General features: G+C 38.1%; 1 long non-coding RNA gene across 2 annotated transcripts in view; it reads right to left on the reverse strand.

Annotated features, from left to right (window-relative positions):
* Nucleotides 1-6,412: 6,412 nt before the first annotated feature.
* The window catches only part of LOC136115329 (uncharacterized), a 30,982-nt gene continuing 18,858 nt past the window's right edge, over nt 6,413-18,536 (reverse strand). The window contains exon 3 of one of the 2 annotated variants that reach the window (XR_011736537.1): nt 6,413-7,165. This is a non-coding gene — a long non-coding RNA (uncharacterized lncRNA). Of the gene's footprint in view, nt 7,166-8,181; nt 9,437-18,536 lie in introns of those variants that run through there. The other variant, XR_011736536.1, reaches the window with a different exon arrangement.

The following is an 18,536-nucleotide window of genomic DNA, read 5'->3' on the forward strand; positions in this document are numbered from 1 at the left end:
TCTTCTTCTAGAGAAATCTTCTCTCATGACTCAGTACAAGGATCAGTAAAAAAATTATGAGAGTTACAATACTTTTTCTACCTTCAAGGAAGTCACATAATTTAGAGTGCTGTTCTTTTCCTTGTTATTCTGCAAGACAGTCAGAACTTCCCCAAGGAAAAAAAAAAAAAAAAAAAAATTATATATATATATATATATATATATAATTAATTATGCAGGAGGTAAATACTTTGGTCTTTGTCAGTAAGATACCATAGCAATCAAACTTCCATGGAAAGGCACTAGTTCTGTATATTTCAAATTTTGAAACTGTGTAAACTAGGTTTTATTTTAGATATATCCTGACAAATTAGCTGATCCATTATGTCTGAAAAACAGTTCATAAAAATTTAGAAAAATGCAAAAAAGCAAAAGGAAAGCCTGGTTCTTAAGATTTGGGTATGTCAAAGAATTCTCAATTCAAACATTAAACTTTGAGCCTTATTCTACCAAAGCTACAAATGAAGTATTTGTGAAAAATAATACATATAAATGGATCTGACCAGTCTATTACTAGTGCACCTTGATAGGAGGCATAAAACAGCAGCCTGGGAATTGGACAACTGCTGCCTATAACACCGGAGACAGATGTGTTTGAACAGGTAAAAAGCAGGACTGGACAGCAACAGAGGACCAGATGACAACAGAAGTACTCTCACAAATACATATAATTTTTGCCATTAGGCACATTATTACATGGATATTCCTTGTTGCTGCACAGGTTACTTTTTCTTTACAGAGCGCCTCTGGGCAAAATAAGCTGAGTGCTATAGTCTCAAAAAGATTTGCTGAACAGGTAACAGCACTTTCCAAGCAAGACACATTTTATATGTGTCCACATATATACTGTACAATCTGCAACAAATGGTTCAGTTAAAAATGAGGTTAAAGCCACCCAAAACGCCACCCAAAACGCCACCCAAAACATGTAGAATATCAAACCTAAACTGACCAAATGAAGATGCTAGAACTAAATGCTGGGCTCATTCTAGTCATAAAAAAATGTGAAGCTGATAAGTTCAGAAGTGGTAAAATCATCATAGTTGACTACTTTACCTCTATCAGACCCCTAAAAAAATATTTACTGCTGTTGCCACCGCTGAAAGATGAATCAGCAGCTACCACTAGGGGAAAGATAGGAAGGAAAATGTTCCCTCTGAATACCCATAAATACCACTTTTGGGCCTTGCTTTCTCTTGAGGAATAGCAAGCTTAACCGCCTAGGACTCCCTTTTCAATCTGCAGCCCAGCTCTGACCCTTTTCTTTCATTAAATATATCAGCAACAGTTGAATCCTCATTTTGTTTCAGTTTTCTATCATCTGGGAGGTAAAACTACCTTCCAGGTATGCCACTAAAAGATTTCCAGTCAGACATTTCTAGACTTAAACTACAATGGAAAAACATAAACCTGGAAAAACTCTGCAGCATAGAGTCAAATATGCTCATTAAAATCTCATTTTTAGAGCCACCTTACTGAAACTGATTGTTTTATTTTTTATTAATAAAACAAAAACTCATAAGCAGCCCTTAGGAAGAGATGCCACTACATGTTTATGTGACATCACGTGACAAACTGCAGCCTGTAACTATAGTGGATGCAATCCTAGTCCCATGTAAGTCCTGCACAGATCTCTCTGTCATCAGTAAGGACAAGGTTTTGCCTGATGTAGATACGTTTGATAACGAATTCTTGAAAACAACCTCCATTATTGCTGTTACCAGAACACTGTCTATCTTTTGCATCAGAAAAGCAAGTTATCGCAGTGTTGGCACTGACAGAAGACTTCAGCCATGTTTGACATTGAATCATAGCTTTGCACATACACTCTTTTGAGACTAATGTCCAGTGACTTTCTGCTAACAGAGACGAATTCTCCTTATTTCACTGTCCTGAATATTGCTGGCCTGAACACTGTACGTTCACAGTAAAGATCATTACAGAAAACATAACACTCCGTCTCTCTTGAGGAAGTATTGCCCTCATAGATATCCACATGCTCCCAGAAACAGAGAAAATAATACTTACACATGGGGTTTTGTGCTAGAATTATAATTCTAATGGGCTACCAGCATTTTTACTATTGAGTTTTAAAATACCAAGCAAAACTAATTATCTTCCAACAGATTTTGCAAGTTGCAAAATTTAACATGTATCTCAACTCTAACAGTTCCAGACATATCTTCATCCTACTTCCAACCTAGTATCTGTCTAGTTACATCCATACTTCCAGAATTCTAATATCAGATGGTGTTATGTTTTATTTTTTCTTCCTGCGTCTTTATTCCTAGAGTTTCATACTACCTTTCACAAGTAACTTGAAAATCTCACAGTTAGCACCCAAGGTATTAAATAGAGAAGTGCACTATCAAAGACTTTTAACTTAGACTGATACAAATCAAAACTAAATAAACAAGCTGTTGGAAGAGGTAAATGTGACAAAAATCTAACAAATATTCCAGTCAAGGAACATCTGTAAGTACACAAACACATGTGATCCCTGTTCAGCAAAGTCTCGAGTCCTTTGAGTGCATGTTTTAGTTAAACTGTCCCCAGCATGACGTAAGAATTTGTTCAAACTCTTTCCAAAGTTAGTGATACAAGTAATGTGTATTATTGTCATTTTTGCAAATTTCCGTTTCAGGCAGGTGATAAAAGGGGAGGCAGAGATTAACTTGATACACACAGTTTAAAATGTGCTTTTGCAAGTGCAGAAACTCAGCATGCTCTTAATTTTTTCCCATTTGTGCATTCAAATTCTTATCAAATTGAATACTGGTCACAGACAGGCATATGTGAGCATGCTAAAAAATAAACAATTCATTTAAATGCTTCAGCTAAGAAATTAGTTGGCTTTATACACTGCAGAAGCCAACAAAGCCAATTTTGAGAAGACAACTAAGCCTCAAGAAGAAATGCTATTTCCAACAGCTGTTTACAAGAAAGGTATTAGACACTGGGTTGTAATGTCAATTTGACTGAAGAGTGGCTGACAGCTTCATCCAAAAAATAACTGGAAACTAACAAATTAATTCCTACACAACCTTACTGCAAAACTTCATTTCTCAGCACTAATATTAGGATTTTCTTTAGTTAACATTCTGTTACCATTTCCTTTCCATTAGAAAAACAAAAAAGAGCTGCACAACAGGACTGCATTTTGCAGACTGAAAATCACTTTGTGGATGGATTTCAAAGACCAGTAATAACCCATGAAAGGCTGAAAGCAGTAGCATTTTGGATACTGTAATTTCACCACACCTTTTCTTCTGTCATTTAAAGCAAGAAGAATCTTCTGTTGTATCTGCTGCTTTATTTTTCCTTCTCACCTCTTCCTTCATGTAAAGAATGTCAGAGTTTCAGTCATGAAAGAAACCCATAAGAAGTACTAGCTATTACTGTCCAGGCATTTAAGAAATATCTCTCAGATGTCTTTGTAGAAGTAGAAATGCTGACGAAGATTTCCGTAAGAGGTGGGTGTATGTCAGTATTGAGAAGCAAAACCTAAACTAATATGCTATTATCCTGCCCAGAATTTGGATGAGAAGGTCCTTCACTTACTGGGGGCTATTTTTTTTCAAATTCTGCCAATCACTTTTGTATTTTAACCAATCCTGTACCTATAAAGAAAGAAGCTTATAAATTCATTGGAAGTCCAATACTAGTTGAAAACATAGCTTTCCACCTCAAGTATGGCGTAAGAATTCAAACTGAAAAGCATGTTGAATTTGCACACCTATGAAATGGATATTCAGTTCCTTATCTTGTCAATAAATGTTGATGTCTTCTACTTACATAACATTTTCCACCGTTACATTAACTTAAGAAGCACGGGCTTAAATGTGGTTAAACATGTCAGCATGGTTGTAGTTTCATGGCATAACGGGCATGCCTGCAATTTTTTATACACAACCTTTCCAGACGGAATTTTTGACGCTGTCACTTTGTTTGGACACTGTCACAAGTGTTATAACTCACATCTCTAAGGTCTCATTTTAATGTTCATCTCCAGTTTTCCCCTGATAACTGATGAGCTGACTCCTGGCACTTCTAACTCAACTTTCTCATTCTGGGCTGTCAAACAGAAAATGCCATCTCATGCACCTGTTTTAGAAAAGAAAGAATATATGCAGCTGCTTCTTTCTGAGAAGGACCAATGATCTTACATATTATAATAAATTATGTTCTATGTTAAAAAATTGGGTTTAGGTTTACTGAAACACAAAATCAACAGAATATTAAACATAAATTTGCTAGAAGAAAAAAAGATTGTGTATTACAGCTGAGATTATCTCACACAGAGCTATGGGGAACACATTGATGAAGTGAAATCCAGCCCACATTGTGTTTCAAGGTGTGTGTGTGTGTCTGTGTGTCTGTGTGTGTATGCATGCACACATGCAAGATTAATTCCTGAACAGGAAATGGCAGGGAGAGAAAACAGCTTTTGTTCCCTGAAGCTGACTCCCGCTGCTGCAATCAGCGCAGGCTTTCATAACACACACAAGTATATACACACACTGCTGGGAGGAAAGCTTTTAGCATTCTGGTCTCTTCTTTTGATTTCCAACCAAAAATAAGTGAGAAATGAGAAGGGGAACAGAGAGAGAAAGAAAGCAAAGATTGGAGGCTCAAATTAACATTTTAATTGCAATTTATACCAAAACATGTTTATCTTTACAGTTTCAAAATAATGGTGGCACGTTGCCAATGAAAAACAAAACTGCTGTTTCTGACACATTTTATAGATCAGATTTTGGGTATTACACTGCTGAAGAAGCCAAGACCATCCTGAATGCTTAAGTAGCAGCTATTTAGCTGTTTCACAGTTTAAAGGGAATCCTTACTTACTGTAAAGTTGGCATAAATTTTCTCACAGATTTTCTGTCAATGTAAGGGAACATAAGAGGTAATTCGCCAGTCTGATGTCCAAAATATAAAGCAGAAAAGCTCATCTCCCTTAGTACCACAGTATTTTCCAGCTGTGAACAGCAGACTCACAATGGTTGTCACAGCTGGATGCCACTTGGAATGGCCCAGTACTTCCTCAGATGGACCACAAGGTAAATGGGGAACTGGAGTCCTGAGTGTTGAGACAGAGAGAATAAATGTCACCTAAAGTCAGTTTTCACCGGGTGCTTGGAATACAAACAGGACAGCTGACTATCTGGGTCAGTATTTGTAAAGTAAAAGCTTAACCTTGTGCATGTGCATGCTGGAATTTTTTGACAATACAGCATAGGTCAACTGTTCTGCACCTGAAGTATTTCCTTATTTTAAATGGCTCTGTGATAGTATTTGTATTACTTACATCATTTCATACTTACAGTAATTGTCAGAGCGTTTGTGATACTGACTGAGGCATTTTGATATGTACTCTTTTGAAGGCTATATTTAGGGGTTTTCTTCAGTGCAGAGATTTCAACCAGCAGCACCACTTTCCATTGCACCAGAAGTAAGGTATTTAACTGTTGTTAACTTCATACAGATATAGAAAAATCAAAATTTTCTTACTATTTTCTGTTGCATGCTTCCACACAAAAACTGTTAAAAGAGTAAAAGCCTTTAAAGCAAAGAACCAAAAAAGGAGGTCTGTGATGCTTATGCAAACTTGATCTTAGCATTTGTATGAAAATAATCAATTACATCCCTATTCTGCCACTTCTCACATGGAGTACCTATCCCATTCCACATTAAATGGTTTATTCCAACTTAGCAATAATCTGTTTGGCTTTATCAACATTTTCTGGTGCAAGACCCTAAATCTAATTTACATCATTCATCTCCAGCCTTTCTGTGGTGTTCAAAACAGCATTAATTAGATCTTAATTTTTTTCAGTATAATCATTACTTTAAGTGCTTCACAAAGATTAGGGTGTTAGTTCAGGTGCCTAAATATAGATGTCTAGCACTATGCTACAGGACATATAAGATACCTGCACAAGGTTGTCATATGACACAGTATCTACAGAAGATTCATGTCCTTCAAAATTGGCCAAGTTGTAATAGGTTACAGTGTCAAAAATGCCTATGTTCATGCAACTGATCTAAACTCTGCAAAGCTTATATTCATGATACAGCACCCTCTTTCTACAATGCCCCACCACATTGATTGCGAAGTATTCAATTAATGCCTTAAATTAGGTTGAATCCTACAAACTCTGGGTCTCCATCTGTAGCAAAATATCATCCATTATCCAGTGGGGGGATTTGGTTTGGTTTGGTTTGTTTTTTTTAAGGTCTCATCTTTGGTACATTTGTGAGAATTTAATAAAGACAATACATACACAAACTCAGTTTTAAGGACTATGTCAGTGACAGCTCTATAAGTCATGCCTATATTACTTAAACAGAGTAACCTCAGACAGCCTGTCATTCTCTGAAGTTAAGTGTTGTACAAATACCTCCTGAAAGCATAGGAATTGAACCTTTCACCATCATTTCACAAGACAGATATTTTCTTCAATAGATGAATATTTTTCAACCCATTATTCTAATTTGGACCATTTGCATTTTTCCCTTCAGCAAGTTCTTGCTCCAGTCCCAGCTCATGATATCCAGCCTGCTTCTTACACTCTTCATTTAATGTGTCTGGTACTCAGAGTCCTCCTCCCAGTCCAAGTCTTCACATCCGGACAGATTTTTTTAAACTTCACTCAAGACCCAGAGTGCAAAGTCATTTCTAATTGCTTCTTTTCCTTGCTCTCAGCCTCCACAGTTAATTGAATCCTTTCCATCCTCTCTCACTACCTGGATGCAGACCTTGACCTGCAGACTGATTTCCCAGCTTGACCTAGGACTTGCCTCATCATTACAAACCTTCCTGGTGATCACCGGACTGTGTCAGACCCTGGCTACCATCATTGTTTCTGATCTTGACCCGCTGACTGACTTGGCAGCTTACCTTGGACCTGCCTTGCCACCATGCACCTGCTTGATGACCTGGACTCTCTGTTGAAACTGGCTACCACCTCCAAGCCTTCCCTTCTCACTTGACTGGGGAGAGCGGGACAGGGCCCCAGATAGCAAAGCGGTTCCCTGCCACTCATGCTGTTGCCCTTGGTTTCTTGCCATTTAGGAACCCATCAGGCTGAAACTTTCCTCTGTATTGTGCAGACACCAACACCTAGGTAAGGAAGAAAAGAGGAACACAAGTTTGAGAGCCCAGCCTCAACCTGCTGCAGGACAGGCAAGAGCATCACAGAGACATTGCACCAGGTTTAGATACTCTGCCTGAATCTCTCATGCATGGCCTTGTCAGCCCTAGAAGCTGTGTGACACTGAAGCATGCCCTGACGCATCAGGATATGCCATTTGAGTTTATTAATACTAAAGTCTTAGAATCATAGAATGCCCTGAGTTGGAAGGATTATCGAGTCCGACTCCTGTCCCTGCATATGACAACTCCACAGTTCGCGCTTTGTATCTGAGGGAATTGTCCGGTCTCTTCTTGAACACTCTTAAGTTTGGGGCTGTGACACCTCCCTGGGGAGCCTGTTCCAGTGCTCTTGTGCATGTGCAAATTAGAATCCTTCATGGATTTATATAAACAGAATGTTGTAAGAACAAAATAAGCCCATACTTGACTGAAAGGCTTTTCCTACTGCAAATAGCGTCCCAAAAGGCATAAGAATGTCAGATTAAATAACTTTCATTTATCCTTCTTTTAAGCACTGGGAAAAGGCACTTTTTCTCTAGCTTTATCCCTAAGAGTGGCTGAAAACAAATACATTCAAGTAAGCTACCGGGAAAAAAAAAATCAGACCAAATGATCAAAATTTCAGGCAATTTAAAGCATTATAGAACATGCTGGTCAATTTTAGTATAAGGTAACAGTACCACTCACAAATGTAATATGGAAAACATTAAATGAATGGAAACTTTACTATAGGAGCTAGACTCAGTACTCCATACATGGAACATTTTACTATGTGTCTATCCTAGTCAGTTTAGTTGATACACACATATCAGCACACAGTATTACAAGCTGACACATCTGTGTAACTCAGTTTATTGAATCAAACACTATGCTGCTACATAGTAGTGTTTTAAGACAGGGGATTTGTAATTCCAGATTTTATTGTACAACAGTATTGTATTAGTACATACATACTACATAAATAATGAATCATAATTGAAGTGCTTTTCAGAGCTTTACCTTTCAAAATTAATATTCATTTAATGATATATTTCTCTCAAACTATGCATTTTTATTCTGCATTCTGTGTACTAAAGCATAAAATGAAGCTTGTTTAAAAAGGAGTTTTGATTCCCAAGATGTCAGTCCTAGTTACCTCTAGGACAGAAACAAATAAGAGTGTAAACTTTGTATTTGCCCTGGTATTTCTGGAACCATACATTAGGAAGGCTCTCTGGCAATTTGACAAAGGAATGTTTCTTATGTTAAACTTCAGACAGCAGCCCAGAATATCCAGTGCGTACACATGCAGTCTTCTTTAATTCTTCTCTGAAATTATGAACTAAAAAACTGAAAAATTTATATATATATATATATATATATATATAATTATTGAAGGCTCATATCCAAAGTAAACTAAAATCAGAAGTTCATCTCAATGGAATAATGTGAGAATTAATTTTAACTTTCAGTTGCCCGTGTTCTGTTGTATATAGTATGCGTGTGGATGCCACATTACAAACGTATTACATATCGTGTACATTTCTACAGAGAAAATGGTTGATCCACATAACGTGTATGTCACAGAATATCCACTTTGACCAGAACTGAACCTTCTTAAATGTACAAGAAAATAATGTTAAACATTTCACACCTATAACAGAGTAAGGCCATGCTCAGATGACTCCCAAAAGTATTTTAATCTGATTTTTCAGTCACTGACCATGTCCCATCCCCTGTTCATTACCCTAATATACATCTATCTGAATCATATTTTCTAACAGCATATAAACACCCGTGTCCCTTGGCTTTCGTAAACTACTACCCCAGCACAAATAAATGAAGCCTGCAGAACACAGTACACCTGTCCACTGCCTAACACACATTTTTTTCAGTCTAGATCCTTCCCATTTCACTCAGATACAAACCAAGTGTAGCCAGTTTCAAGTTGCTCTCCAATTTCCAATTAAACAAATTTGTTATACAAAATAGGAAGAACCGGCCAGATAATTACTATGTCTGTTTCACAGTCAAACTATGCTGCAAATTAAATGCCTTGAAATGAAAGCTTGCATTTAAAAGGACACTGTCAAAATATTTTCATAAAATAGACTTTTCTCTTTTGTTCTAGAATAAAGAATTGAATACTGAAAATGGAAATCTCTTTCTTCATCCAGTCTCTGTCTTCCCTCCATGCATGCACACTGCATGTTTCTGTATGGTTCCTCGGGAATAATAGCTTGCTTGTAGGTATTCATTCTTTTTTAGAAAACATCAGTAAAGCATTTATTTTAGCAAGAAAAGGATAGGTAAATACTGCAGTTTGATTGTGCTTGTTTTTATAGAAAGAGAAATACCTATGACAATTCCCCATATATTATCTTTAGAAGCTCCTTTCCATTCTGTAATAGCAAACAATCTGCATGAGGGACTGTAACACTAGTTCTGGGGACTCCCTGGTGCCCAGAAAATAACAGGTTACACTCTTATGAATCCCAGCAGAATAATGCAGAAAAAGGATGCCCAGGGTGCTCTCTTGATTGGCATCTTACTATACAGCATCAGAGCTCTCTCTTGAAACTAGCTGCAATTATTTTTCCATTAAAACATAAGTATTTTCTCTTTACAGTTAAGAGAAGAAATTAAACCTTATTGTAACAACACTGCATGAATTTACTGTCCAGTAGGTTGTGGGAAAGGTAGCCTACACAAAAGACCAAAGACATTCAGCCATACTGTGCAAGGTTTGGAGGTGATGATAGCTCTGAAACTGTTAGGCTTGCATCTATAAAACTACAGAACGCATTGGTATTATTACAGTAAAACAACTAAAGGTTTGAACTTCATGTGAGAAGCCCATTGAAACCAAACTGACTTGTTTGTTTCAAGGTAAATAAACAAATGAGCTGGGGCAAAAATGCTAATCAGATCATTTCTGATGAAACTTATACTTTGAGTATTCTTCATTTGAACAGATTTATCTTACATAGCCAAACAAAAAGCAAAATACCCTAGCTTCTCTGAAGCTCTCCACAGTATATTCCACTACTCTGAGGATATTGTTAACAGTAGAAGAGCACGGAAAAACACTAGAACTCTACTTCTGCAGCACTCTCAACTGCTGTGATCAGACAGGCTGCTCAGCTGACATCCATTTTTGAAGCGCTTCATCCCTTTACACTGAAAACACATTGAAAACCACATAGGGCTGCAGCTTTAATCTAACATCATTTATTACTATATTTATTATTTAACTTAAATCTGTCAATACTCTTATGATCTTACACCAGATTTATAATATGCCTCGCTGAAATCAATGGAATTAAAGCAGTTCAAAACAGGTTTGATGTGGCAGAAAAATATTAGACCTTCAATTTACAGAGACAATCTTTTAGATCATGAATTCTGTTATCTCTGAAGTTAACATGAAAGGCTATTCTTTTTTTCTGGCTGCTCTTCGTGGTGTGTAGATTAAGCTGGTGATCGAGAACATTAATGATTTAATACAGGAATACTTCTTTCAGATACAGTTGTGCAAAAACCTACTACTCCAGGGTGGGGCTGGTTTGGGCAGGGGAGCTGGGGGGTGCTTTTTTGTTTTTTTAATTGGGCAAGTGAAAGACATATTTTTCAGGGAAATTATCACCACTCTAAAGAGGAGGCAAGCATATGTTTTGCCTGGACTGGTAAATCTTCATGACAATTTTGCAAGGCTGCTTAAAGATTTTTTTTGCCTCTCACACACACGCAATTACAGTATCATATGTAACTGGGAACAAAGACTACAGGGAACAGAGTTTAATGGACTGTGATTGCTGTTCTGGAACAGATTGAGCCTCTTTATAGCCTATGAGAAGACGATGTGAACTGAATTCAAACAAAGAACTGATAATGGATTTTACTGAAAGCTACACAGTTAAAAAAGACACTCTCATAATTCATAGCCATGGAAGGTATCTCAAAGCAAAAAGGGATTTAAAATAAATAAGAAACATATTACATTTAAAACAACAGACTTACACATTTTATCTTTATACAGTACTCTACTTCCAATAAAGGAAAATGTATAATATTATTTATTTATATTTTAAATATTTTTATTAATAGTGCTGTGTTCTGACTTTTTTGCACTTACGCAGCAACTGTCCCCCTGTTGTGTTCAGGCAGTTCGGTTCATGTTTCTATCTAATGTAAGTCCTTGCTACTACCAAAGCACATCAAATCAATTGTACATCAACCAGTGCTTTAAAACTAAAGCATATTTCATGTCTGCCATTCATTTTGCCTCTACTTCTTACTCCAAATGAACTATATAGACATTTTCTTCTTCTCCCATCAGTGACAGAAGGGAAGAGGTGATTTTTCAGCTATCCATAATAATCCTTTTTGACTTGCTCACAGCATGGGTAAGGGAAGTGCCTCATCTCTGCATAAATAGCCCCATTTGTTATTATAGACATAATTTCTGATGTGCTACCCTTGGTGGCTGTTTTCTTTAATCTGATATCTCTCTAAGCAGTGGAGTAGTAGGCTGCCTGTTTCTGAGTAAACAGCTTTTGAATTTTAGTCAGTAGATGAGAAAATAAATTTAAAATATATTTACTGCATTGCTTTCTTCAAATTCTACCTTTCACACAAAGAGGGTAACACTGTTTGTAAATCAGAATGTGCCCTATTAAACTTCTTACCAAATGAGACTCCAGGACTAAAACAATCAAAAGAAGTTGCTGTGCTGTTACCAGCAGGGTTGGTGAGATAATCCATAAAAATCATGAAACATTCCACTTTCTGATTTCTGAGATGTATTTTCAAATACCTTTTCACTAATGTCTGTCATGAGAACTGATCCAATATCAAAACTGGACCCCAGCTCTACCACCAAACAAATGAATCTTCATTACCTTTTTTCACTGTATTAGGGAGCATTAGTTCTGCATACAAACAATCATTTCCATACTGCAAATTACATTGTACTGATATTTTAAAATAGAAAAATTGATGAGTTTGTAACAAGAAATCTCAAGCTGAAGTTTTTCTAATAGGTATCTTTCCTCTAACTTTGATTCCTCCCACCAGACGCCCACGTTCTCCTAGTCTTTTTGTACTGCCTGCATAACAGACATCTCCACTAGAAAAGACTCAATTACCTAATGGTGCAGAACTAGCACGACAGCCCTTGCTGCTGTGCACCCCATTTCAATGAGGACGTGTTTTGTATGACTCAGAATGAATCAGACTGAGGAAAAATAACTGCAGTCCCAGAAATAATAAACAGCAGCATACAATTTGGAAGAAAGATCCTGTGCTGCTTAATCATCACTGCCCCACAGCTAATCGCATTGCACGCCTAAATAGGATATGTGTGTGGATGTATGATCATGCTTCTAGTGAGCTCCACAAATACTAATCAATGCCCTTAATTGAAAATATCAAGCCCTAAATCAGTCATAATGCGTACTGATATAAACCTAGATGCATTATTATTATTAAGAACTCCATTCCTAAGCCCATGCATCCACCCCTGCAAGCCAGATCGGTGTCTATATGTTGGAGGGGGGCACACCACTTGAGAGGCACAAAACCACTTCTTCTAAGTATCTAACACAAAGGCCAGGCATGATGAGTCATGGACTCAAGGTCCTCCAAACTGAAAAATGCTTATGCATACAGCCCTTCCACACAGTCAGTCTCAAATCTAACAGAATGCTTACTGCTTTTAGAGGGTCAGCAGGGCTGTCCTCTAAGTCCTCCAAAGGAACAGCGAGATTGTTACTTATTTAAGAAGCCCAGGTGCCAAGTCTTCACAGCAAAGCCACATAGATATTACCAGGCTCCTAACAGCTTCTGTCCTTTGCCATATGTGTGCAGTTGGGGCACAGCCTCGGAAAGAGCTGTGGAAAGGCAATGGCAGATCCTTGTCACTGCAGTGACACATGAATCTTTCCTGTGGAAGTACACAGCTTATAGACAGCATTACACCAGAACAGGGACTCTAACCAGCCATCACAGCTGCCTAACACCTAATACCCTCCCCAAACCGGGTCAGATTACAGAATCACAGAATGTCAGGGATTGGAAGGGACCTCAAAAGATCATCCAGTCCAATTTCCCTGCCAGAGCAGGAACACCCAGATGAGGTTACACAGAAAGGTGTCCAGGCGGGTTTTGAATGTCTCCAGTAGGAGACTCCACAACATCCCTGGGCAGCCTGGTGCAGTGTCTGTCACCCTCACTGAGAAGAAGTTTCTTCTCAAATTTAAGTGGAACCTCTTTTGTTCCAGTTTGAATCCATTACCCCTTGTCCTACCATTGGTTGTCACCAAGAAGAGCCTGGCTCCATCCTTGTGACACTCACCCTTTATATATTTGTAAACATTAATAAGGTCACCCCTCAGTCTCCTCTTCTCCAAGCTAAAGAGCCCCAGCTCCCTCAGCCTTTCCTCATAAGGGAGATGCTCCACTCCCTTCAGCATCTTTGTTGGTCTGCGCTGGACTCTCTCCAGCAGTTCCCTGTCCTTCTTGAACTGAGGGGCCCAGAACTGGACACAATATTCCAGATGTGGTCTCACCAGAGCAGAGTAGAAGGGAAGGAGAACCTCTCTGGACCTACTAACCAACCCCCTTCTAATACACCCCAAGATGCCATTGGCCTTCCTGGCCACAAGGGCACAGTGCTGGCTCATGGTCATCCTGCTGTCCACCAGGACGCCCAGGTCCCTTTTCTCCACTTTCCCTAACTTACCCTGGAACCTGGGGTTGTTCCTGCCCAGATGCAAGACTCTACACTTCCCCTTTTTATATTTCATTAAATTTTTCCCTGCCCAACTCTTCAGCCTGTCCACGTCTCACTGGATGGCAGCACAGCCTTCTGGCGTGTCAGCCACTCCTCCCAGATTCATTTTTTGGAGTGGTGATGTCAAAATTCATAGAAGATATACACACTGAAGGTATCTCTTAGCCCAGCCAAAGCTTCTACTGAGTTGTCCTGCTGCTGAGTGCTGCACCCTCACTCATCATCACATGTTACTCAGAATACCACTCCCATCTCTTTAGTACAGATCTGTAGCAGCTGCTTTTACTCACAGAAAATCCTACTCTATTTCTCCATAAAAACAAAAAGGAACAGTCCCTTTATTAAAATATTATCAACACACAGTACTTTCAGTAGAAAAGAAAATTAAAAGCTATCTTAGATAATACAAAACAACAATAACATTTCTACATTTTCACATTTTTTTCCTCCCTAATCCTCCATTATTTACTTTCTGGTTTGGTTTGTCTAGCTTTTTCTGGCATATATTGATGCTTCAAAGATCAGTCTTCTCCCTTCTTATATCTATGTACAAGTCTCCTTTTATTCTCTTATTTGCATAATGCCTCTTATTTTCATGTATTTTTAGAAGAATAAACAGTTGTAGAACAAATTTTAACAATCCACAATAAAGGGCAATGAACCACAATAAAGTCACCAAGCCCAGTTCCTTCTCTTTTAGGAAGAAGTCCAATATTTAAAATCACTGCACACAAAATCCCTTGAGATGTCCTGTACTGCACCATCTTATGGTCAACTGCAATTGTTTAAAAGGCCTGAAAATACAGCAGTACTTCCTAACTTTTCAAAAGAGGACTACATTCCCTGAGGTAGTGTTTCAGGTGATTGATAGCTGCACAGTTTTACTAAAAAACATTAGTTATTTGTGTTTTCCGTTAATCACCTTCGGTCACAAACAAAATGCCAACATCTTACGTCCCTAGGGCCGGAATCTCAGGAAGAGCTTCCCTGAAAGATTTCAGCTTTTTCCACAGGATGAAAGGAAGGTATGCACATGTTTCTTTGCCAGTTCTACTTCAACACTTATTAATCTGAACAGTTTAAATGTCAGCATTTCCTTACTTCCAAAGGTGGAAAAAAATGAATATACAGGATACAGTGGAGCATCTCCCTTATGAGGAAAGGCTGAAGGAGCTGAGGTTCTTTAGCTTGGAGGAAACTGAGGGGTGACCTCTTTAATGTTTATAAATATGTAAAGGGTGAGTGTCACAAGGATGGAGCCAGGTTCTTCTCAGTGACAACCAATGGTAGGACAAGGGGTAATGGATTCAAACTGGAACAAAAGAGGTTCCACTTAAATTTGAGAAGAAACTTCTTCTCAGTGAGGGTGACAGACACTGAAACAGGCTGGCCACGGGGGTTGTGGAGTCTCCTTCTCTGGAGACATTCAAACCCACCTGAACACCTTCCTGTGTAACCTCATCTGGGTGTTCCTGCTCTGGCAGGGGGATTGGACTAGAGGATCTTTTGAGGTCGCTTTCAACCCCTGACATTCTGTGATTCTGTGATAAATGATCTCAGCAGCCAGCAGTTATGCCTACGTTTGTTTTATAATCTCTTCAGCAGTTTTCTGTCCCATCAGAGATGACTGTCTACTGGTTTTGGCTTCCTGTCTAGTTACTATGCTGCACTTCTTTACAAGATAAAAGAGCTCTGGAATCTTCCTAGAGAGACTGATAGTGGCTCAGATGCCCCATATGTTATATCAATAACCTCCAAGTCATTTTTTCCCCGTGGAAAATGGAAGAATGAAAGAGGATATTGGAAGGAATTGCAGTCAGCATACTGGTATCCTAGATTCATTTGCTCCTTTTTGTGTCTTTTGCCTTTCTGTCAGGCAATCTCTGAAATACCTAAATGCCAGCTTTATGGTACTGACTTCCAGCAGAGCAGAGAGAGGCTTGGGGAGCACAGACGTGATTTGGGTTTTTCTTCTGCAAGCCTTGACTGAGAGCACACTACAGCCTGCACAGGACTCACTTGCTTTCAGTGAGGCCCTCAGAAGCTTGCTCAGGTAGAGGAAAATTAACAGTAATAAGGAAATGCAGACTTGGCAGCATTTTAATCCACTGGGCTGTCTGGACACACAGACCTCACTGGGCCTTTACAACAGAACTGGTGTTTGTAGTCTGTTTCCTGCATAACCTGTGAGCATGGTCTTGAGCATAATGCTGAAATTGCCTTGAGAAAAGAGTCTAGTGTCACACACAGAAAAAAAATATCTTTATTAGAACGCTTCCGGTTGAGAAGAGCCAGTTAATTTAAATCTAAATAATCCAAATTATAAGATATCAGAAAGACTGAATGCATAAATTAACCCTAGACTTTCATGATCCACATACCCCATCAAACCAATACTTCTGTGAGTCCAGGCCCCGAATTTCACATTAACTAATACCAAAAGAACAAGATCTGTATTTTCTCAGTGCTAAACAGAAGGTAGGTTTCATGACTGAAGAGGACCATTATCACTGAACATTTTGCTTAAGGCCCTGAGCCTCCCCAGTGGCATTTGAGTTGAGTCCAGGACTTGTGTTTGAATCTTTCAGAAAGATGTTCCAGTAACAAGGAAAAATGGAAATACTGGCTACTGTCTATGTTGAGCAATTAAGCCATACAAAAAAAGAGCTGGAGAGATGTAAAACTTAGAAGCCACTTTCTGGGTTGAAATTTCTGATTAAATACTGAAGAGCATACAAATATTTCAGATTTCAGCAAAAACAGCATCATCCACATTCATGCTGGATAATTTGTCACTTTAATTCTATGTGTCATTATATCAGACTATAACTGCCTGTTCATATTAAAGATTTTGTCTATTTAAGGGATTAAGTAGAGTTTACATTGAGAAAAACACTATGCCATTAGCTACACACAACAATGCATGAAAGATTTATTTGTACTTTAGGAAATAAATCAGGACTAAAACTACTGAAATGTGAAGAATTACAATAGCAAAAATATTAACTATATATTAAAGACAGTGTCACTCTGTAGATTCAATTCACAGGCAAAACAGCTGTGAAAGTGAACAGGTTGAAAATTCACATGCTTCAAATCATGAAAAAATATAATTGAGCCACAGTTTAAAAGAAGTTTTAAAAAAATACAAAACTGAGAAAAAGCTCAGCTTATATAAGGCAAGCATACATCACCTTTTATATCTAAAAGCTTCAAAGAGAAAATCTTATTTCACTGTTTTAACCAAGTCTTCACACTCTTTAAAGTTCCCCTTTATGCAAAAAGTTCAGTCTAAGACTATGAGCCCCGTGCTCCACTTCAGATTAAATTGAGGGATACTTATATTAGTATACATGCTTAATGGCTAAAAAATTATGAATTTCAACAACTAAGATGAAGACTTGCTGAATTCTGCATGCCAGGGGTAATATCAAAGACAACCTGTCATGGTGTTCATTGAGATACTGAAGACAACAACATTTCTGTGTTTATTCAATGCGTCTTTTTAGGTCAGAAGTTCTTTGGAACACGAAATATTCTTTCCTTACAGAAAAAACATTACAATATGGGCCTGTAGGAATTGCCCCAGCTATTGCAAGAAAGCAGATATATCTAAATGTATTTTTAAAATTCCATATACAAATATTGGGTGACTGTAAGAACAAAGTCGTTTTCTTGAAAACAGAATGTTCCTGTTTTTCATCAAGATATCGTAATGGACTATTCTAAATTTGCTACCAACAAAGAATAAAATGTTCTTCCAAGGTGATGTACAAATGCCAATCCCAGAACACAACAGACTTCCTTATGACACTGTAATGGGAATTATTAAACAAAGGCACTATAATAGGAATCCATGTAACTGTTCTATTTCCTAATGCCACTATATACTAAAACAGACTTCAAACATTCAGGGTTACACTTTCAGGAGGCTACATCCAGGCCTATGTCCAAAAAAATATTACATTGACGATTGGAAACAGCCAGAAGAGTTAATGGAGACTGAAAGCACCAGAGTGCTTGGCATATTTATGTCTGCTCTCAAGCCTTCTCTCAGATCCATTGAGTGAAAAAAAGCTTCAGACTCTTAAAGATTCAGATGAGGAAGACTTTCATTAAGTTAAGGAATAGGCTAGTATCTTATTGAGCTTGATGGCATCATGGCTTTGAAAAACTTCTAACTCAATTTAAATCTTCAACTTAGACCTCCAAAATTTTTTATTACGTTTTAGTTGATTCCAATTTCTCATCTCTTAGACACTATACTAACTGTTTGGTTAGAATGTCCTCATTTATCTGTGTTTCACTGGAAGGTGGTTAGTATCTCCCAGTTCTTTCAACTTTCGATGTTTGCAAGGTGGTGTCATTCATCAGTTTGGGAGGCAAATAGACAGCTTGTAGAGATGGTTTTCTGCTTGTGTAGCCTGATACAGCAAGGGAGAAAATGCAGAAAACAGAAATTTGAGTCTATTTCTCTCTGTCTCAGGTAATTGCGGACATAGCCCACAGTTCACGTTTACTGAAGGTGGAGCTTATTTGTATCTAAGGTGGTGAGTATGCACCAAA

This window comes from Patagioenas fasciata, chromosome Z (assembly GCF_037038585.1).
Source record: "Patagioenas fasciata isolate bPatFas1 chromosome Z, bPatFas1.hap1, whole genome shotgun sequence".
Taxonomy (NCBI): domain Eukaryota; kingdom Metazoa; phylum Chordata; class Aves; order Columbiformes; family Columbidae; genus Patagioenas; species Patagioenas fasciata.